The following is a 21,956-nucleotide window of genomic DNA, read 5'->3' as shown; positions in this document are numbered from 1 at the left end:
GGGGGGCTTTGGGAGCTGGGGGGGCTGAGGGGGGGGAGCCCTGGTTTGTGACATTAGGATAACGTATAGCAGAATGATGTAAATGCCGCCTTTGTAGTGACTGGGACAGATGTGAATTTTCTGGCTTTAACTCTTCATCTGTTGAGGAAAATCGAGGGCTGGAAGCAGAGCTGCTGAAGTTGCTTATCAGTAAGATGAAAAGATTGGATTTTTTTTAATTTTTTTTTTTTTTTGCCTTCAGATACGGCACTGCTCGTTGCAGTATTGGTATTTATTTCTGCCGTCAGTTGCTCTGCATGAATGCTTTATGTGTCTGGGAGTATGGCTTCGAAACATAACTCTGTCCTCAGACACAAATTGTGAAATGGTCATTTAGGAATGAATATCAACCGTGATGCAGTAGTTACAGCTTTCCTTTACCTTGTGGCGGGCACCAATTCTGCCGGGTCGGTCCCTCTGTTTCTATCGATGTAGATGCACGTGTGGTGGATTTTAGTGCACTTTTAATTTCGGATGGTAGATGCCCATTTGTGTTTGTAAACCTCTTGGTGTATGTGTAGAGGGATGACGAGGCAACGGTAAAACGAGCTGTGGAAATTATATTAGTGGAACCTTAGTGGAGGAGGAAACAAATGTGCTTGTAGGCATCCTGCTGCAAAAATGCCACTGCAGTTGTGTGTGCTGTGACAGGAGAAGTTGGATGCTCTTGTTTCCCTGTGATAAGGCAGTTTTCCGTCTTCCTGGCTCTTGGATTTTCACTTGGCAGTCTCTGTCAAACGACTGGCATTATTTTGCTTCCCGACGCTCGTGATTTTTCTTCAGGGTTGTGGCTTTTGACTTCAAAAACACAAAGAGGGGGCCTAATCCGTGTTGGTAATTTGACAGTAGAAAAGCCTGTTAAATTAGTGGATGTTGGGATTTGGAATGACAGGGAGGTTTGGCACTGGGAAACACACAGGTCTGCCCTTTTTGTATGTCACCGTTTGCATTTGGAAGGTGCAAAAACTCGTGCATTATATTGCTTTCTGTAGCTCTGTTATTAAAAAGGACCTTGTTTGTGTATAAATTACAGTCCAGAGGCCTACAGCCGTTCAGGGTGAGGCCTGATGACCACGGTCTGTTGATATTTGTTGTCATAAACCCTGCTCTACAGAAAACTTGGGTTCAGATGCATCGTGGGGAAAAGGATGCAGCTTCTCGAGAAGTCACCAAGACTCAAATCTGTCCCCCCTTTGAGGACCGGGAAACTTCAGCCCTGTTTTTTACCCCCTCTTTCCCGTGTTAACCTTCCTAAGGAAGTCCCTAGTGCTGGCGCAAGGCTTTGAAGGACAAAATCCCCTTTAATTACTCACTGAGGATGTTCTCTGCGTGTGCCTGCCGGGGGGGCTGCACTGATCTGGCATCCGTGCCCCCAGAATATCAGCTTTTTGGGGAGGCTGGCTGCTCCAGGAGCCGTCCTAGGAGGGTATATTGGAGGGGAAGAAGTGGGGGGGTTGAGGACCGGGAAACTTCAGCCCTGTTTTTTACCCCCTCTTTCCCGTGTTAACCTTCCTAAGGAAGTCCCTAGTGCTGGCGCAAGGCTTTGAAGGACAAAATCCCCTTTAATTACTCACTGAGGATGTTCTCTGCGTGTGCCTGCCGGGGGGGCTGCACTGATCTGGCATCCGTGCCCCCAGAATATCGGCTTTTTGGGGAGGCTGGCTGCTCCAGGAACCATCCTAGCAGGGTAAATCAGAGGGGAAGAAGTGGGGGGGTAAAAACCCATCTGCTTTCTAATGGTAAACTCCCCTCTGAACGTCTGAGGGGCCGATTTAGTCCAGCGTTGCTCTCACATGTCAGAGCAGCACCACTATTTCGGTAAAAGGGTGCTGTTGCAGGGCTGCCGTGTTGACATAAGCCGGGAGTTCTTTCAGTTTAACCACAAGGCTACACGCTTGAGTTATTAAGTAATTTTTTTTTTTTTTTTTTTTGGTGTTTAATTGAACTATAATCTTCGTTAGCCCTCCTAGCTGACAGCTGGGTTTGAAACGCGTGCGAGATCAAAACGCCGCATCCAGGAGATGACACGCCGCCGGCTCGCTTGGTGGCTAAACCACAGCTCTTCACCTTTGCAGGGTCCCAACCGCCTGTTTTTTGGGGAGGAAGGGTGGGGGGGGGGCGACATGCCTGGTCTGGGGGAGGTCACAAGGAGCAGCTGAGATCAGCCAAGGTGGTGGTCTCCCCTGGGGTGACAGTCCCCCCGGCCATTTGTGCCTGGTGTACCTGCGCCCTGCCATTTGCATGACAAAGCCGCTTGGTGTTGATGCATCTGTTGCCTGGAGGTGTCAGGGAGGATTAAAAAGCCACCCTGGGGCACTGAATCCTGGTTTTTTGTTTGGTTTGGTTTTTTTTTTTTTTCTCCCCCAAACCTTTGGAAGGACCCGACTGTCTGCAAACCACCCCGAGGGGGTGGGATGCACCCCCAGGCAAAGGCGGCCAGATCCAGGATGGGGACCATCTCTGGTCCCTAGAGGGGTGGCCTCAGATCATTGCACCAGCCCAGGGAGACCAAAGATTTCTTGGAATGAGAAAAAAGTTACTTTCACCAATATATGCAGGGGAAGAAAATGCCTTTTTTTTTTAAAAAAAAAAAGGCAAACAAAGTTACTTTCACCAATATATGCAGGGGAAAAAATGCCTTTTTAAAAAAAAAAAAAAGGCAAATGCTTTGTATTCTTGCTCTGTCAAATTAAAAATACAAATCTGTGCTCAGACACAACATGTCTAATAGGCCTGAGAAGAAGAAAACTGTAGAGTAATTTCAGTGCAGCTTGTGGAAGGGAAGATATATATGAGGAGGATTTCAAATTTTCTTGAATCTGTTATTGTTAGAGTGGTATCATCTTCCTTTCTTCTCTTTTGTTTTTTAAATTTTTAATTTTTTTTTTAGGTTTTTTTTAGTTTGTTTTTTTTATTTCACTGGCAGCTGACTTGCCTTTTACAAGTGGGCTTTGTAGGAGCAGGAGAGTGTTAATTACAAGTTGAGGTAGGAGTCTTGCGCCGCCGTAGGAATTCTTATCAGATAGCCTGGTGGGTAAAGAAGCAGAGCAGTTGGTTTGGGTGGCTGCAGGAGAAGTGGCACGTGATGGTACCTAAACCACAGTCACACCTGGTGACTGTGTATCCTGTGCGCCCGACAGATCTTTTCGGTGGTTTCTCAGCGTCGTGGGGGTGACTGAAGATGGGAGATGGAGACAGCTGTTTGTTTTCTTTACACGTGTGGCTTTTTCTTACTTTTTCATTAACGAGGCTAGTTTTGGGGTAGCGAACCTTTCTCATCTGTGTGATGGGAACGTGGGGACAAAAGAGGTGACTGAAGAAGAGTCATTTCTCTGTCTCTTAAATTCATCCAGAAAATCATTTTGTCTTTGTTCCTCCCTTTTTTCCCAGTGAATTAAACTTTCTGTGTGAAGACAGAGGATTTCTGCAACCTCCCTTTTGTCTGCTCTTATCTGTTCTTGGGGTCTGGGTTTATTTCTTTGTGGCTAAACTGTCTCTTTGTAGCAGCTGGAGGTGTTAAAGAGATCGGAGGATAGAATCCATAAAAACCTTACAGCGACTTGCAAAACACAGCATATCCATTTGAAAATGATGAGGCATTCTGCTGAGAGAGTTTGAACACAAGGAACGATGTCTATAGGCAGAACCCTCCTACCCTGCCCAATTTTTGGATATTCCTTGTGTGCTTCTGGAGGGCATAGGGGTATGGAGGTAACTCCTGTCCTGAAGGGCTTATGCCCCAGGAAAAATTGTGCGGATAACATGGATAGGAGGAAGGATGAGGGTAGAAATAGCAAGAATGAGTGGCTACAGAGCCTTAGGAAGAGGGTTTTGTTTCCCTCACTGCGTCTTGCTGTGCCTCTGAAAGCAGGCTGGTTCGCTTGCTTGTGGGGAATTTTTGGGACCCCAAGGGGAACGTACGGGAGCTGCGGAAGGACACGCACTTGATTTTTCATAATACTGTCTCTTCCTGAGAGTTCGCTTCTGCTGACCAGGCAGTTGCAGGCACTTGCTGGGAGCCACGGTCAGCCAAAAAAGAAGGGGCTTTGTAGCACAGATGTCGGGGTTCAGCTCCTGCTCCCGTATCACCCATCAGAGAGAGCTTAGTACTGATTCCCCAGCTGGCACGGGAGCAGGATGCTCCAGGGGCTGTAGGCAGCTGTGGTCCTGTCACACTGTCTGCCTGCAGCCTGCGTGGCACACGGCCTCCCCATGAAGTTGAATGATGCCCATGAGCTCCTGAAGTCACTTTGAGAGGGGGTGCAGAGGAGCCCGGAGCTCCCCGCCTCTGTGGAAGCAGAATTCGCCGGTTGCACGGGGAGGAATTTTAGCACTATTTGCTGGAGGGCTCGGCGAGGAGAAGGGGAATCTTCTCTGCTCTGACAGAGGGACCTCGCTGCTGCAAACGCCTCCATCAGCTGCTCTGACTTCAAGCATCACAGCCGAGCCGTCTAAGGTACCACCAGCCTTACCAGGTCTCTCGTGGAACAGAAATCCAAGCCATGAATGGTTGTGGGTTTGGCGGTGCTGTCTTTCTGCCCCCTAGTGAAATGGATTCTCCATTTGGAAAAATAAGGGATGGTGGGTGGGCAGAAGAAGTTAATGCGGTGCCTCTCGGTTGGCCTTGGTCTGAAGGTTGGTCCAGTCGCTCGTGGTAAGATGGCACCATCCAGGCAGAGCCTTGTGTATGTGTGCCTGTTGTTGGCGTGGTCGTTGGGCACATACTGGTGAAGAAAACAGCCTTCCTGCTTTTCCTTCCTTCTCTTTGTCAGGGGGATGCAATTGGCAAATCCGTCTAATTGTGAATGGGCCAAGGGGGAAAGAAAACGTTCTCCTGGCATCTCAGTCCAGAGGCAGCAATTGTGTGTGTGTGGCTTCAACGGAGGCGTAATCAAAAACCCCACCCATTACAAATCATCAAAGTTGGAGCTTTTGTGTACCGATGTGTGTGTATGCTTACGTCCCAAATCTCCTTTTTTTTTTTTTTTTTTTTTTTTTTTTTTTTTTTTTTTTTTTTTTTTCTTTATACCTAGGAGCTAATTCAATATCAGCTGCAAAAGGTGGAGCTGGCACTTTCGTTTTAAGGCAGTTTAAAAGCAAAATGTCAACTCCTGTTGTTTTGGTGCTGTGCCACCTCTGCTCGAACTTAATCCCAGCCCAGAAAAAAAAAAAAAAATGTTAATAGCTTGTTACAGGCTGCAAGTGCCAGGGAGGGTATGGCTCAAGAAGAAAGCCTGAAGCTCCACAGGTTCAGGCATCAAAAGAGGAAAAGGCTTTTTCCAGATACTGGCAGCGCTGCGTGGCTGCAGGCGCTGAAAAGCCTGGGTACCGCAGGCCTGGCTCCTCCCGAGCACTTAACTTCTGTTTATAGTTAGGGAAAACTCCTCCTGATACGGGAAGGAAATAACCCACACAAAAGCACTTTGCTGCTGCTGTAATATTTCTGAAGTCCCATTAGAGGCATGCGCTTTTTTTTTTTTTTTTTTTTTTTTTTTTTGGCTGGTCTGTGTCTCTCAGAAGAAGACACACGTGCGAGAGCAGGCTTTATGGACAGACCCTGAACATCTTGCAGCCTGAGGTCTGTGTCACGTGTGGCCCTCTGTGATCTCCCGGGGTGCTCTCACGTGGATGGACCAGCCTGGACCTGGTGAGAGGGAGATGCTGCCACAAGCCGGGCGCTCTTCGGGTTCTCCACCTGGTGGGAGGCAGGTTGTCCTCAGCACATGTCCTTCCTGCTGCTGGGGGGGAGCCAAGTGCCACGATGCTCTGGTTGTGCATAAATGACTCATGTTTACCCCAAATTGCCCCTATCCGTGGGCTAGCAGATGGTTATCACTAAGCTGCTTTGGGCTGTAGGGCATGTTGGGCGTGAAGATCGTTCTCATCTGGCCGTTGGGTTTGGTCCCTCGGTGCAGGACGCTGGGGGGAAGGCGTGCTGCTCCTGCCCAGGCAGTTGGGGATTAGTGTCTCCGTCTCTCCAGCCCTTCATAAGCATTAGATTCACTTAACAAAATTGCATTCAGGATGACTTAATCTATCAACCCCAACGGCTTCTATTTTGAGACTTGGATCTTGTGGATATGTTTATTTAGTTTGGGTTTCCCACTTCAAAGGAATCCGTCCTCTCAGCAAGAAAGTGATTGAGCACTTAAATAAAAATGCATTCATTGAATCTTTGGGATTGAGCTAAAAGTACAGGAGGGAGTTAACGTGTGCGCCAACTGTGCTAATCAGCCAGGGATTGCCTGCTCTCCTAAAGTGGGAAGAAAAAGTGATCTGGGCTGCCCAAGGAGAAGTGGCATGCCCTCCCCTGGCTTCTGGTGGTGGTGTTGCTCACTGATGCTTCTGGTTGAGGTGAAGGACCTAAAGTATCTTCTTCTGTGAGCTTCAGAGATACCAAATCCCTCGTGTAGAAGAGCACTTCCCTGGAGCTGGAGGGGAGGTCGACTCGACATTTGTTTTCTTTAGGTGGCTGCGGGTATAGGTGAGGTTGAGGCATAAAATCAACAGGATGAGCTTAGCCAGCAAAGAATACAGGTGTGAAGTTACGAGGCTTTGATTGAATATTCATAAAACGGGCAGTTTAACTTAAAAAGTAAGTGTGCTGTTGTCGCCAGCTGTAACACGTAAACCAGGGAATCGCTTTGGTTAGGAGCTATTAGGCACGCCAGAGAGCAGTTAATTCCCAAAAGTGTCTGTCTGTCCATCCAAACCCTTTTAGTACTCTGTCCCTACTTCAACCAGGGCTGCCCAAGTCAGCGAGGAGGTCTGCTTCACCCAGGGGGAGAAGTCCCTCGGGAGTGTTTGCCATGAAGTACCTTCTGGAGCTTTGAAGGAGCTGGGGGGGGGTGTGCGTGTGTGTCCTCGTGATGCAAGGGACCTTTAGTAAAGCAATTTTGGCAAAGAACAGAAGAAATCTGTTTGCTGGACCTCTTTTTTCCCCCCCACCCTCCTTGCTTGCTGAGCAGGGAAGCTTTAAAGCAGATGGAAGCAGGCTGCTGCTGCGTGTCCAGCGCGGTGCTGGGCACTGCACCGACTTGGTGGCCCTGCTCCTGCTCTAAGGAGCCCACGTTCGTGGCCTGTGGGAGCTGCAGCAGACCCCACCACCCTGCCACGGGGAGGGAGAGAGCGCAGAATTTGGGACCGTGATGGTGAAATCCCGTTGATACTGGTGGCAGCTCAGCTTCCCCCTTTGCTGGTGGGGAGCCGAGGTCTGGATGGGGATGCAGGTGTTACCCAAAGAAAACCAGTCTGGAAACGGTCTGATTCATCCTGTATGTCCAAAAAACAGGCAAAGGGGAACATGGGGTTTTTGTTGGGCAGTTTTGTTGGCTCAGAGGTGGAGAGTGATGAGCTCTAAAAAGCTATCCCTATATTTCTGGGTTTGGTTCCTAGTGACATCGCCTGCTCGGAACCAACACTCTGTCCCGGTAACTGGTCACTTAGCCATGCTATAAGGCTCTAATTCTTCAATTTTCTGCCTCTTTCTGTGTTTCAGAACTGCCTCAGAGATTTATCTCTGCGACCGTCTGTTGTCTCCCCACAGTTTTGGCATATCTTCTTGCCTTGATCTTTCTTCATCCCTCCCAAATCTTGCATTGGCAAGCTTTGTCTAGCAGGAAAAAAAAAAAGTACAATATGGAGGTGATGATTAAAGGTGTCAACGCTTGTCAAATGCAGACCGCGCTTGGGGAGAAGGCCTTTTCCCTGCCGATGTGCTAAAATGCAGATAAACCGTGTCCAGCAATGCAAATGTGTCTTAACTTCGTTAAGATGCCGCAATCCAGGGAGTTGTTTAGGGTCTCTGGTTTCTGGAGTTTGAGGCAAACTCCAGAGAGAGCTTTTGAGGATATGGAGGAAATAAGCCATATATCGGACACACTGAAATCCATTTTGAGAAACGTAAGCAATTAAAATAATTTACCCCAAAGGATGCCCCCGAAGCTGAGCTTCTTGTTTCGCTGCCCTCCGAACGCCGTCGTGTCGGGTTGTATCTGTGGCTGTTCTCTACTGCCTGGTTTCCTGCTGCACACAACTGAAATTCGGCTTAAAAATTAAGTTGGAGCCCAGCATGTTGGATTCAAAACATTTGTTACTCTAAAACCCTCTGCCTCATACATTATTTCACGTCTTAAGTACAGGCAGAAAGGGAAGCTGTGCTGGATTTAAAGGGAAAAAAAAAGAAATAATTTTTTTAAAAGCTTAGCTCTTAAGCGTGTGGATTTTTATGGGTTTCTTTTGACTTTTTTTCCCTCTCTCGGTTATTTTGAGGATATTTCTAAGATAATGTGCAGAGATTCTGTTTTAGATGTAAATCTTCAGAAGGAAAAGTCGGAATAGGAGAACAGCAAAAAAATGTTGATTTATTAGGCAACTCCCCACACAGTTTGACAGCAGTATTGGAAACTTTCTTTTTTAAAACTGGGGGCTTCTAAGCTTCTTATCAGAATGACCTGCAAAAGATGACTTGATGTTTTGTAAGAGGTAATTATTAAGAGACTCTAGGAAAGGTGGTCAAAATGTTCTGCTCAAAACTTTTTTAATTCAAGGGCCCTCCCAAAACAACTTGTACAGAAAGCTTTCCCTTTTTCTTTGAAACTTTAAATTCTTCCTTTTTTTTTTTTTTTCTTTTCCCCAGAGGTGGTGTGTGTAAATGAGAATATTACAGGCTAGTGGGCTAGAACAACAAATACTCAATTGGGAAATGTGGTTTAATCAAAGCTGGTTCGGAAACGGCCATGTGGGGCACGGGCAGGAGAAGGAGCTTCCAGAGGGGGTTTTGTGAGTTTGTCTTCCAGCTCTGGCTCCAGCAGCACTGCCCTCCTCCATTAAATGGGTCCTTCTGGCCAATATCTACCTGGCAGAGCATCTTTTCAGGTTCAGTCAGCTGAAGAGCCTGAAGAGCGGGTGGGTTTTGCATTTCTCTTCTGGAGGTGGTGTCTCACAGCCCAGGAACCCGTAGCTTGGAAGTCCACCGTGGGCTGACGTTGGCTTTTCATGCATCACCTGCATCTCCTCCCTTCTGCTGGGCTTGGTGGCTTCTCCCAGGAGGGGCTGAGATTTGAGCCTCAGGGGTTAAGCCAGGACTGGGAGAGCTGCCTGTAGTAAGGTTATAGCTGGTTTTGGGGGCGGAGCGAAAGTTTGTGCCTGTGCAATTAAGCGTGAAATAGGTAAATTCTGTGTATAATTACCCAACGTAGAGTCTAGCGTGGGGAGGTGACCCGTGGAAATCGCAGCGCCGGCAGTGGCTGCGGGCAAATTCCCGGGAGGTATCCCTGGCGCCCACGCTGGCACCGTGTAAGGTTGGGGTGGGGATGTCATATCTCCTGCCTCTCCCCACTCCGTTCCCAAAAGCAGAGCCACGGTCTGGGAGGAGGCTTCTGCAAACAAGGAACCGAAAAAACCCCAAAAATTGGTTCAGAGACTTAGAAGGTGGTGATGGCAGGGGCGGGAGCAAAATCCACGGTTCCTGAGTTCGCTTCAGGAACCCACCTGAAATATAAAGATTGCTTGCTTTTTTAAGATACGTTTCTTGTGTTGTTTTAGTTTGTTTTTCCATGAAAAAAAAAAACCCAGAAATCTGAAAAAGCAAAAACTGGGATGTGCATGGAGTGGGGAATAAGAGGATTAAAACTAGCACAGATAAGAGGAAAGTTGGTGGCAACACTGGCTGTGGCTGGATTTCATACCCAGCCTTTCAATTAAGGACCAAACAATCCCACTGAAGTTTCTAACTAAAAGGAAGGAGGGGGCTTAAAAAAACTAGCTCAAAACCTGATTGTCCAAAAGCAGACTTTGTTTCTTCCTACTTTCCCTCCTTGCCATGGCAGCAGCACTGGTGTCTTCCCACTCTTTGCCCTGTTTGTTGTCCTCCTACAGGGCAGGGCAGGCTCCTTCCCTTCAGCATCATTATTTGTAGCCTCCACTTTTGCCTCTTGTCCCTCTCTTAGCTTAGATAACCAACACGGTGTGCTTACTAGCTTAAAACCTGTTTGTCCAAAAGCAGACTTTGCTTTTTCCTACTTTCCCTCCTTGCCATGGCAGCAGCACAGCTATCTTCCCACTCTTTGCCCTGTTTGCTGTCCTCCTGCAGGGCAGGGCAGGCTCCTTCCCCTCAGCATCATTATTTGTACCCTCCACTTTTGCCTCTTGTTCCTCTCTCAGCTTAAATAAACGACATGGTGTGCTCCCTCTCCCAGGAAAGCTGCCATCGATTCATGGCTCTTGCCCATGATGGGCTGGGGACAGCCACCCAGAGTTTCTCAGCCATCTTCCCTGGGCACTGGCATAGTGGGTCTTCTGTAGTTTAACATGAGGCTGAGAGGACCTTGCTCTGCTGCTTCTCAAAGCAGCTATTGGGGGTTGGCATCGTGGCAGCGATGGCATCCATCTTCCTCTGCCATCCGCGGTGGGGACCCACCATGGCCTCAGCGATGTCCATGCCTCAGCAGGCTCTGGTGGGAAGAGTGGTTTGCCAAGGAGGTGCTGGCTGGTTTGAAGGTGGAGCCTTTAAACTTCTGAGCATCCTGAAATCCCTCATACTTTAATGTATACCCAGGAGTGCAGCTTCGTAGCTGTGTTTCTTGAGCAGCGTGCCCCGGTGGCATCACCTCCCCGGGGTTACAGAATCACAGAATGATATGGGGTTGGAAGGGACCTCTGGAGATCATCTAGTCCAACCCCCTGCCAAAGCAGGTCCACCCAGAGCAGGTTGCACAGGAACGTGTCCAGGAGGATTTGGAATGTCTCCACAGATGAAGACTCCACCACCTCCCTGGGCAGCCTCTGCCAGGGCTCTGCCGCCCTCAAAGTAAAGAAGTTCCTCTGCATGTTTAGATGGAACTTCTTATAGTGCCACCCTCAAAGTGAAGAAGTTCCTCTGCGTGTTTAGATGGAACTTCTTATAGTCATCAAGTTTGTGCCCATTTCCTCTTGTCCTGTCCCTGGGCACCACTGAAAAAAGACCAGCCCCATCCTCTTGACACCCACCCTTTAAATATGGGTCTTTTTATTACCCCCGTCATCAGTGTCATCTTCTTTTTCCTTCACATGCATGGTGGCCACAGCTGGTGGGTGCACATCCCCCAGCACCACAGCCAGACCTAAAACTCAGTTCTCTGCAGTCGTGCGGGGCGTCACTTTGGGTGGGGATCAGGATTTGAGGAACTGGTGAGGTTTGTTGCCGGTTGTCCTGGCCCTTCCCTGACACCATCACCCAAAAAGCTGGCCAACAGCCTTTGCCTGCCTCCTGGGGGCTAAATGGGTCTCTCTTACATTTCAGTGAACAGCATAAAAAAGTAGTAAGCTTTCCAGCAAAAGTATCAAGTAGCACGTGAATCCCCTGCAAACAAACAAACAAAAGAAAGTCCCTGGAAGGGAAAATAAGCAGTAATTGCTGTAAAACATACTTTTTCATCACAGTAATGGTTTGACGCTCGAAAGGCAGGCTTGCAGCACCGTCTGAAAGTGACTTCACTGCTGTTTCTTCGTAGCGGCGAGTGTTTTGGAGATCTCTGCCATGCTATGAGCATTGCCTGTTGGGTTTCTGGAGGTTGATGTTTGTTTCCAGATTCCTGGGACTCCTGGTGGAGACGGGCAGAAGCCACATTAGCCCCCTGGCCGACATGGCACCTCTCTTTACAGTGACTGCCCCAGCTCTCCGCATCTTGCCACGCTCCTTCCTCGGCGTTGGCTTCGTCGGCATCCCTCCGGTTATCAAAGCCAACACCAGAGCCACAAGGAATCAGTCCTGGTGTAAGAAAGCAGGCTGTGCAGAGGAAATTTGCTGGGGATGGCAGGAGGATAGAGGCGGGGGGGCAAACCCCCAAACCTTGGACTAACACAGAAAAGGAGGAAATTTGCTGGGGATGGCAGGAGGATAGAGGCAGGGAGAAAACCCCCAAACCTTGGACTAACACAGAAAAGACTTCTGTCTTAATACTTAAAAAAAAAAAATTAAAATAAAAATAAGCTTTTACATCTGGGTAAAGAGCTTGCTGCGTTTGGCTCTAGTTTCAGCCTCAGTGTGGTTAGTGTGTGTTAAGAAACAGTCAAAGTAAAAACGAGACAGTTTCCCAGCCTTGAAATGTCAGGGACATAAGCTCTGTGTCCACAGGGAGGGAGGGCAGATCCCTTTGCTGTTGTCTTTGAGTCGGGGTTTTAATGACTACAGGGAAAAAAAGGGAGTGTTAGAACAGCAGAGGAAAAACGATACAGCTAAGAGGAAATTATTTTTATGGCTAATACATGGGTGCTCATAATGTTTAATTCTTTACAGCTTATAATGCTTAATTCTTTACAGCTTATACTTTATTTGCACATTCTTCCTTCCTCACCCCTCTGCACGCTGCACTGGCAGCTACCATATTTCAAAATTACTGCTCTTAAAAGCTCCTATTCAGTGGTTTTAGAATGAATAACAACGTTTGTGGAAGTAGCAGCGGTGCTCGGACTGGTCAGCTTACAGACACAGAGTGGTTCAGCTGCTGCGCCTTCCCGCTCTCTTGCATTTTACATCCTCCTTATCCCCCCCTCTCTTTTCCACTGATAAGTTTTTTTAAAGTTCCCTGGAAATATTTTTTCAGGACAGCTTCGATGTGTGTTTAATCGATGTGCAGGAGGGCCTTTCTTGGTAGAGATTGACTTTTGTTTTTGCCGGCGACGCCAGATGAGGAGAGAGGAGGAGCGTGGGAGGATTCGATGCCCCCGAAAACAATTTTGTGGCAAGAGCAGTTTTAAGGCAGCCTGCGAGTTGTCTGTGTGACTGGGGGGGAGAGGGGATCTTAGAGGAAGCTTTGCGGTATTTTACGCTTTTAGATCATTCTGCACCTTTTTAGATAGCTAATGGGGATTTAGCGTTCGTTTGCCGTGTGTCTGGTTTAGGGTAAAAGCGAACCACTGTGGGTTCACTGCGAGGAGCTGCGGAGGGGAGGGGACAGCCTGGGCATCTGCATTATTTTGCCTTGCATCAGGTGCTAAAAGTCACCAAACGTACCATGAGTCACAATATTTTTTCCCAATTTGACTCGCTTGCCCAATCGTATTTTTACTTCAGCCTTTAGGCTTGAAAAAGCATGTGCATAATCAGTTCATTTTGTGTGGTCTAGGCTATAAAAATGCCCCCTCTGTTCTTTCCATATGAAAAACGTGTTTTTAATTTCAGGGAACTTATATAATTTTCTGTGCTTTCTTTTGTATCTCAGATTAAAAACAAATGCTCCCTTCCCCTAACTTTGCATGTTCCAATTACGGAGTTGTGAAAATAAGTCATCCTTCAGCTTTTGTTACTTTAAAACAGCTATCGGTGATGTCAGAGTCAATACTAAAAGCATTAAGAATGCTGGCAGAATGTAATGCAGCTGCAATCCAACATGATGTTGGAAATGGGGTTGAGAGCATAAAGGCTTTCCATATTCCCAGGGCGCACAACTGCTCGCGGCCTTGGCTTTGATCTCTTCAAAGGCTGCTGCCTCCTCCTAGATGGAGAGACTTGGCTGCCACTCGCTCGCATTGAAAAAAGGCAGAGGTCTCTATTCAGGCAGAAATCAATCACTGTGCAGAAACAATTATGTGTAATTCAACCATCATGAAAACAGGGCGAGATTATGGGTTTGTTACCTGAGTGACTGCGCGGAGACGGGGAGCGGCGGGCGCGGGGAGCCCCGCTGACACGCCACATCTTGATGACAATTATAGACACATGAATGATGTGGCGGGCGGGGGCGGCGAGATGACAAATGCTGGTCACGCTGTCCAGCAGAGCAGAAAATGAGGTTACAATTGGGAGATAATGTTTGCATATGTAACCATATTTCAGCAAGCTGGGCAACTTCGGGGAAGAGCGGAGAGGGGCGACGGTAAACAAAAGTCGATGCGTGCCGTGGCCATCGGCTCTCTACCCTCTGCAGAAATGCATACGTGTGGTGAGAAACCTGCCTGCCCTTTTCCTGAAGAACTGCTTCTCCAAAACAGCCTAGTGGCGTTTTTTTTGGTGGGAGGGAAGAATTGCCCGGGAAAAGGAGAAATCTCCCGAGTTCAGCCCTCTGAAGGCAGAGGAAGCTGACAACAACAAAAAATAATCCTTCTCCATCCCTACGTGTCTTGGGACGAGGGGTGGCTGTGTGTCAGCAGCTTTGAGGAGCACATCTCGTTGAGGAGCAGGTCTCGTTGAGGAGTAGGTCTCATTGAGGACCACATCTCGCCTCTCCTGCCTTCCCCTCCCAGAGGGGATTTAGGGGAGCCTCGTGGCAGCCCATCTCCCCAGCCAGAGCCTTTTCAGATTTGCATGGTAACATTTTGGCTGCAGTGGGCTGTCGGTAGCGTGACGTGATGCTCAAAATATCTTCTGATGTATAATGGCCTCCTTTAATTAGGAACTTTTTTTTTCTTTTCCTCTTCCCCTGAGTGGTGAGCAATAGCTGACTCTCTTTAAAAAGAGAACTGGCATGCGTAGTATCTGCCATGAGAATATTTATTTAAAGTATTATTGCCTATAAAGTCTTAAAATAGTTTTCCTCCCAAAAAGGCAAAATAAAACACAGATGACTGATTATAAAATGGTATCCCCGCTCAGTTTGGTACACAGGACGAGCTTTACCTTTTATACAGCTCAGGCTTAGACATCAGAGGCGCAAGAAGCTGCTTTGAGTTACAGATCTTCAAACAATAAGTCAAAACAAAAAATCAATCCCTCCAGTCCCTGGGTGCAGTTAGCTAAAGATAAAAGAGAAAAATAAAGTTATGCTAAAGCAGATAGAGGAAAGGAACAGATATGCCAAGGAAACACAGAGGACAAGTGCAGAGTTGGAGTGGGCCCAGTGTGAGCCAACATCAATGAATTTTTATCTTATCAAAAAGTTTTAGGGTTGCCAGTTCTTTTCAAACTGGATCCACTCTGCTCCGGGGCTGCCTGAAGCGTTGTCTTCAATAAAAGTTGCTTCTCCCCACCCTCCACACACCTCCCTCTCGCTGCTAAATGCAATCACACACAGGGATTAGGCTGCACCTCGCTGAAGGTACGAACTGCGCTCCAGACTTCAACAGTAAATTAAGTACCCTGATAATCCCTTGTTATTACAAATATGAACCAAGATTTCTTTGTAAGCATTTGGTGAAAGATGCGTAATCTCCAAAAAAGGTCAAACTCTTTCCTTCTGGTGATATTTGCCCCCCTCCTCCTGCCTCCCAATAAATTTAAATTGCAAGGGAAATTTTAAAATTTATTTTTAAAAAAAATTAGTGGGTTTTTTTTACCCTTTTTGGCAGCCGATTCATGAATTTTTAAACACCAGTTAAGAGTCTTGATTGAATCAAGCACATGGCTTAAACCTTGACATGCAAAGAAGAGCATCATGCCTCAAAGTTGCAATATACAAGCTAAACCGCTCTGTGCGCCTCCTCAGGATCAACATCTCGGGGTGCAGTGAAACCAAAAAAGCCTTCTTTGGACAAAGGTCTGTTGGCTTTGAGGTTCTTCCGCTTCTGTTGCATCTTTAAAGATGTTTACAGGGGCCAGCATGCGTGTTCGAGTCCCGTTGGGAGGAGCCCAAGGCTCTGGAGGGCCAGTGCTGGTATCTGCCCATGGGCACGTGGGAGACAGACAGGAGCAAGTATTGCTTCTTGAAGCTACTCCAACAGCAGAAAACACATTTATCCAACCAAAAGTGATTAATAGATCCGGATCATACGTTGTGTGCAAAAATACCTGTAATATACAAATATTCAAAGGATTTGGGAAAGTCTAGTTGATGCAAGATCCAGCCCAGTAGCTGATGTCTCGGCTTGGGGCCTAGTTCCCATCTGCGGTGCGGTGTAATATCCATTTCATAGATGGGACAACCGAGCAGAAGAGGAAGAATAAAGGAATCAGGGTATGCAGATGCAAGTTAGCTGAGGCAAGGGTATTGATGTTAGGTCTCTCTCTTCACTGGGAATTTGAGGAGGCGATCTCAGACAGCTGCTGGGTAACCTGGGGCTGGCTCTTCCTCGCTTCGGGCTGCTGAGCTGCTGCCTTCGCTGTTCTGAGAAAAACATAAATCATGCTTTTTCTGTGTAAACAATTGCATGAGCTGCTACAGAGGCGTTCATGGGATTACGAACTGAACGGGAAAAGGGTTAGGGAGTATAGATGTTACTAAGAGATATGATATGGAAGATGTGGCCCACAAAGTGAAAAAAGGATATCTCCAGTCTCTCCTTTCGATAAGGTAGAAGTTACTGTAGGTAACTCTACTCAGAAGAAATGTTCAGCCAGTTATTGCCCTAAAAAAAACATAAAAATCTGCAGCTAGATAATTATTCCCATTCATCTCTGGGTAGATTGCATCTTAAAGATAATTTTTTTTAATTGCTTTAATAGTTCTCCTTACGGTTGTCTTCTTTGAAGTGAAGAGCAACGTGGCATGATACCTCTCCTCCGGAGCGGCTGCATGAGGGGCTGAGCTGAAGCTGGAGGCTGCCCAGCTACAGATGGGTGGTGCGGGGCCGCTTTCATCCTTTCCCAGTTTTGGTTTCCTCCAGTCCTCCCAGCCGTAGGTGAAGGCTTGTCAGCAGTAATTGTCAGTCTCTCAAAAGAAACATTTTATGTTTTGCGGAGGCAAAAAAACAGGTCCGGGGCTTGATACTCAAAATGCTGGCTATGGGATGTGCTCCTTGCCTACCGGGGTGTTTTTTCCCAAAAGCCACTGGGAAGAATCACAGGATCACAGAATCACAAAATTGTTGGAGTTGGAAGGGACCTTCTAGAGATCATCCAGTCCAACTCCCCTGCCAAAGCAAGATTGCTTAGAGCATATCACTCAGGACTGCATCCAGGTGGGTCTTGAAGATCTCCAGAGAAGGGGACTCCACACCCTCCCTGGGCAGCCTCTTCCAGGGCTCTGGCACCCTCACCCTAAAGAGGTTTTTCCTCATATTTGTGTGGAGCTTCCCATGTTCCAGCTTGTGCCTGTTGCCCCTCGTCCTGCCACTGGAGACCAATGAAAAGAGTCCGGCTCCATCCTCCGACAACACGCCGTTGAGATACTTGTCAGCATTAATAAGTTCTCCCCTCAGCCTTCTCTTCTCCAGGCTAAAGAGTCCCAGCTCTCTCAGCCTTTCCTCATCAGGGAGATGCTCCAATCCCTCCATCATCTTTGTTGCCCTATGCTGGACTCTCTCCAGTAATTCCCTGTCTCTCTTGAACTGGGGAGCCCAGAACTGGAGGCAGGATTCCAGTAGTCCTTGGGACAGCTGATGCAGAGCAAAGATTACTGCAAAATAATAAATCCTGCCCAGATAAGGGGGATATGCGAGGGATATGGTGCATTGTCATCCTCTCTGTGTCCTTCCCGAAGGATGCTAAGCACAAGCTCCAAAACATGCTGTTTTGAATGAGGATGAGGGAGGAGACTTACAGCGCTCAAACAACCCAATCTGAAACGGAAAGTGCCTTAACTCAACTTACAGAGTATTTTGGGGTTTTTTGGTGTTTGTTTGAAGTGTGCGCTGGATGGAAACAAAGGGTGGAACAGAGGTGAACGGGAGCTGCGGTGCTCTGCCGGTCCTCTCTGCCCTTCCTGCCCTGGGAAGCAAGCCTGGACCTCGCTGCTTCAGGAAGCATTGTCCATCTCCCTTTCCCATTTCCAATATGTTGGTGAAAGTCCTGGAGATAAATGCGTTGACTGGGCCTGGTTCCCCTCGGTGTGGGGCTTTTCTTTTTTGTCGGTTTTTTTTTTGATCTGGCCTAGCTGAGCATCCCAGCAACAGCAGCAGCTTCATTGATTTAGCCTGTGTCAACTCACCGCAGCGCCGAGGACTCGGTTAGTTTTGCAGCAAATAAAACCAGCAGCCAAACTCTGCGTCAGGCTGGGATGGAGCGGGGGCTAAGCCCCAGGGTGAGGGCATGGTGGGGAGATGGATGGCAAGGAGCTGGTGCTCCGTCCTGCGGCCACTGGGGAGCCCCCGGGAAGCTGGAGCTTGCGGGATGGCGGGGTGGGCACGATTTCTCAAAGCTGGCCTGCTTAGCCTCTAATAAACACCAGTTTGCCATCTCTTAGTAGGGAGGGAGCAGTCTGATAACCCCAGGATAACTTTCTCGCTGGCAGCAGTTCGTTCTTGTTCAGGGCAGCATTTAACATCATCTAATTGGGATCCTCTAGGTTTTCACAGTTGGCTTGTGAAAAGACAGTGGGCAACCTGAAGGTGCCACATCATCAGTAGGGTAAAGCTAACCTGTCTCATGACGGTCTAAACCCAGCTCACGTTCCCTATTAGTGGGTGAACAATCCAACGCTTGGGGAATTCTGCTTCACAATGATAGGAAAAGCCAACATTGAAGGATCAAAAAGTGATGTTTAAGTAAGTCTTATGAGGAGAGGCTGAGGGAGCTGGGGTTGTTTAGTTTGAAGAAGAGGAGGCTGAGGGGAGACCTTATCGCGCTCTAGAACTACCTGAAGGGAGGGTGTAGAGAGGCAGGGGTCAGTCTCATCTCCCAAGTCACAGGAGATAGGACAAGGGGAAATGGCCTCAAGTTGTGCAAGGGGAGGTTTAGATTGGATATTAGGAAAAATTTCTTCAGCATTGGAATAGGCTGCCCAGGGAAGTGGTTGAGGCACCATCCCTGGAGGTGTTCAAAAGACGGGTTGACATGGTCCTCAAGAATATGGTTTAGTGACTTTTTTATTGCTTATTTCTTATTTATTTTTCTGTCAGAGTTAGGTTGATGGTTGGACTAGGTGATCTTGAAGGGCCCTTCCAACCCAGACGATTCTATGATTCTATGACATGATGTGTTAGAGACCCCTAAGACAGAGCCCCCCTGTCTCTCTTGGAAGGAAGACCCTGGTGGGGTCCTTCTGTGGATGGCAGAGGCTTGGGGGGCTGCCTGTGGTCAGAGAAGGGGGTCAGAGCCCCTCCTGTGATGGGAGCATTGCAGGGAAAAGCCCAGAAACCCGGTTGTGGTTGTGGGAGCGAGGGGTGGCCACCCCGACTCCCCGGCGGGCACGCTGGGGATGGCTCAAAGGTCCACCCTGTTCAACTCCTGTCCCAGTGGAGCCGGGAGCCTCAAATAACAGGCAGATGTTTGCAGAGCGTGTGTGATGGAAATCAGGCCAGTCATAACTTGACTGCTCTAAAATAATGCCGCGTCTCTTTAGAAGAGTGGTGGCTTAGGGTGGTTTTTTTTTTTGGTTCTTTTTTTTTGGCTGGAGGCAGAGACAAATTTGTGTGCGCCAGGCAGTGGCCTGTGCGGGCCGGCCGGGGGCCAAGCCAGGCCATTCCCACCCCTTAGGCCACCGGGGCCATTTTGGGGTGGCCCTGGCCCCCGGCGGCGCATCCTTTGCTCGTTTTTGGGAGGGTTTCACTCCTTCCTGCTCCTCCTGGCTCCCACCCGAGAGAGCAGTGAGGAGGTTGCCCACGGACTGAGGAGGTTGCCCACGGTGGCAAGGAGGAGGTTGCCGGTGCGGCCTAGCAGCTGCCGATTTGCATGTCTGCCCACGCCGGGCAGCTTTCATGTCGCCCCGCTTTCGTCCCCCCCGGGGCCATCACAACCTGGGGGTTTTTTGCTTTCCCTCAGCCTGGCAGGGAGTCGCAGGGAGCGCTGCTTCGCCCTTAGGGCTCGGGCAGGGTCGCCCATGAGAGTAGTTCCATTTTAAAAATAAGCCCTGGTCTCGTGACTGCAATCTTACTTTGTTTTTTAACATTTCCTGCCTTTCTAACCCTCCGTCCGTTCGAGTCGCCCTCTCTTCCAGAGGAGATGTCGGCGGTGGTGAGAGGAAGGCTGCCTCCTGCTCTCCCGTGGCAGCCTCATCAGCTGGACCTGGAGAAGTATTGAATTAGCTTTATTATGCTGCTGATTTGAAGTCATTACTGGTGTAAGCCGATGCAGTTCCATTATTGTTGATGGGATTGGGGCTCTTCATGTCACAGGTGAATTGGACTCAATTAACCAAAGCTGTGGTCTTAATTAGAAGCTTGGCTTTCTGTGGCTCCTCCTGGGCACCGGAGGTGGGACGCCCCTTGCCTTGCCTTGCCACCCCACGGGGCTCTGCGAGCCAAGGGGAGAAGGTGCCATTTTGTCCTGTGCAGCATCCATGGGGATTGTGCGGCATCCTCTCCTCCTCCTGCTGCGCATCCCCTCGGCTTTGCTGGAATGGGAGAGGAAACCCAGCACAAGCCGTGGAAAGAGCAAAACCACCCCTTGGGGCTCACTAGTGGGGAGCCTGGTGCCCGTGTCGCGTTGGCTCTGGATCTGCCCCCATAGTCACGGAATTGTCAGAGTTGGAAGGGACCTTCTAGAGATCATCTGGTCCAACTCCCCTGCCAAAGCAGGGTTGCCCAGAGCACATCACTCAGGACGGCATCCAGGTGGGTTTTGAATGCTTCTTGAGAAGGGGACTCCACACCCTCCCTGGGCAGCCTGTTCCAGGGCTCTGGTACCCTCACCCGAAAGAAGTTCTTCCTCACATTGGAGTGGAACTTCCCATGTTCTAGCTTGTGCCCATTGCCCCTTGTCCTGTCGCTGGAAACCACTGAAAAGAGTGGTTCCGAAACCCGAGAGAGCAGTGAGGAGGTTGCCCACGGACTGAGGAGGTTGCCCACGGTGGCAAGGAGGAGGTTGCCGGTGCGGCCTAGCAGCTGCCGATTTGCATGTCTGCCCACGCCGGGCAGCTTTCATGTCGCCCCGCTTTCGTCCCCCCCGGGGCCATCACAACCTGGGGGTTTTTTGCTTTCCCTCAGCCTGGCAGGGAGTCGCAGGGAGCGCTGCTTCGCCCTTAGGGCTCGGGCAGGGTCGCCCATGAGAGTAGTTCCATTTTAAAAATAAGCCCTGGTCTCGTGACTGCAATCTTACTTTGTTTTTTAACATTTCCTGCCTTTCTAACCCTCCGTCCGTTCGAGTCGCCCTCTCTTCCAGAGGAGATGTCGGCGGTGGTGAGAGGAAGGCTGCCTCCTGCTCTCCCGTGGCAGCCTCATCAGCTGGACCTGGAGAAGTATTGAATTAGCTTTATTATGCTGCTGATTTGAAGTCATTACTGGTGTAAGCCGATGCAGTTCCATTATTGTTGATGGGATTGGGGCTCTTCATGTCACAGGTGAATTGGACTCAATTAACCAAAGCTGTGGTCTTAATTAGAAGCTTGGCTTTCTGTGGCTCCTCCTGGGCACCGGAGGTGGGACGCCCCTTGCCTTGCCTTGCCACCCCACGGGGCTCTGCGAGCCAAGGGGAGAAGGTGCCATTTTGTCCTGTGCAGCATCCATGGGGATTGTGCGGCATCCTCTCCTCCTCCTGCTGCGCATCCCCTCGGCTTTGCTGGAATGGGAGAGGAAACCCAGCACAAGCCGTGGAAAGAGCAAAACCACCCCTTGGGGCTCACTAGTGGGGAGCCTGGTGCCCGTGTCGCGTTGGCTCTGGATCTGCCCCCATAGTCACGGAATTGTCAGAGTTGGAAGGGACCTTCTAGAGATCATCTGGTCCAACTCCCCTGCCAAAGCAGGGTTGCCCAGAGCACATCACTCAGGACGGCATCCAGGTGGGTTTTGAATGCTTCTTGAGAAGGGGACTCCACACCCTCCCTGGGCAGCCTGTTCCAGGGCTCTGGTACCCTCACCCGAAAGAAGTTCTTCCTCACATTGGAGTGGAACTTCCCATGTTCTAGCTTGTGCCCATTGCCCCTTGTCCTGTCGCTGGAAACCACTGAAAAGAGTGGTTCCGAATCCATCCTCCCTCAACCCCCCCTTTAGATACTTGTCAGCATTAATAAGGTCTCCCCTCAGCCTTCTCTTCTTCAGGCTAAAGAGTCCCAGCTCTCTCAGCCTTTCCTCATCAGGGAGATGCTCCGATCCCTCCATCATCTTTGTTGCCCTACGCTGGACTCTCTCCAGTCCTTTCCTGTCTCTCTTGAACTGGGGAGCCCAGAACTGGACGCAGGATTCCAGTTGTG

At 49.1% G+C, this 21,956-nt stretch overlaps 1 protein-coding gene across 1 annotated transcript in view; it reads left to right on the top strand.

The window, feature by feature from the left end:
• The window catches only part of LEF1 (lymphoid enhancer-binding factor 1), a 73,353-nt gene that overhangs the window by 1,998 nt on the left and 49,399 nt on the right, over nt 1-21,956 (top strand).

Source organism: Calidris pugnax, unplaced genomic scaffold, assembly GCF_001431845.1.
Source record: "Calidris pugnax isolate Ruff unplaced genomic scaffold, ASM143184v1 scaffold34, whole genome shotgun sequence".
NCBI lineage: Eukaryota > Metazoa > Chordata > Aves > Charadriiformes > Scolopacidae > Calidris > Calidris pugnax.
Note: the sequence above shows the minus strand (reverse complement) of the source record. Positions and strands in the feature narration are given on the sequence as shown.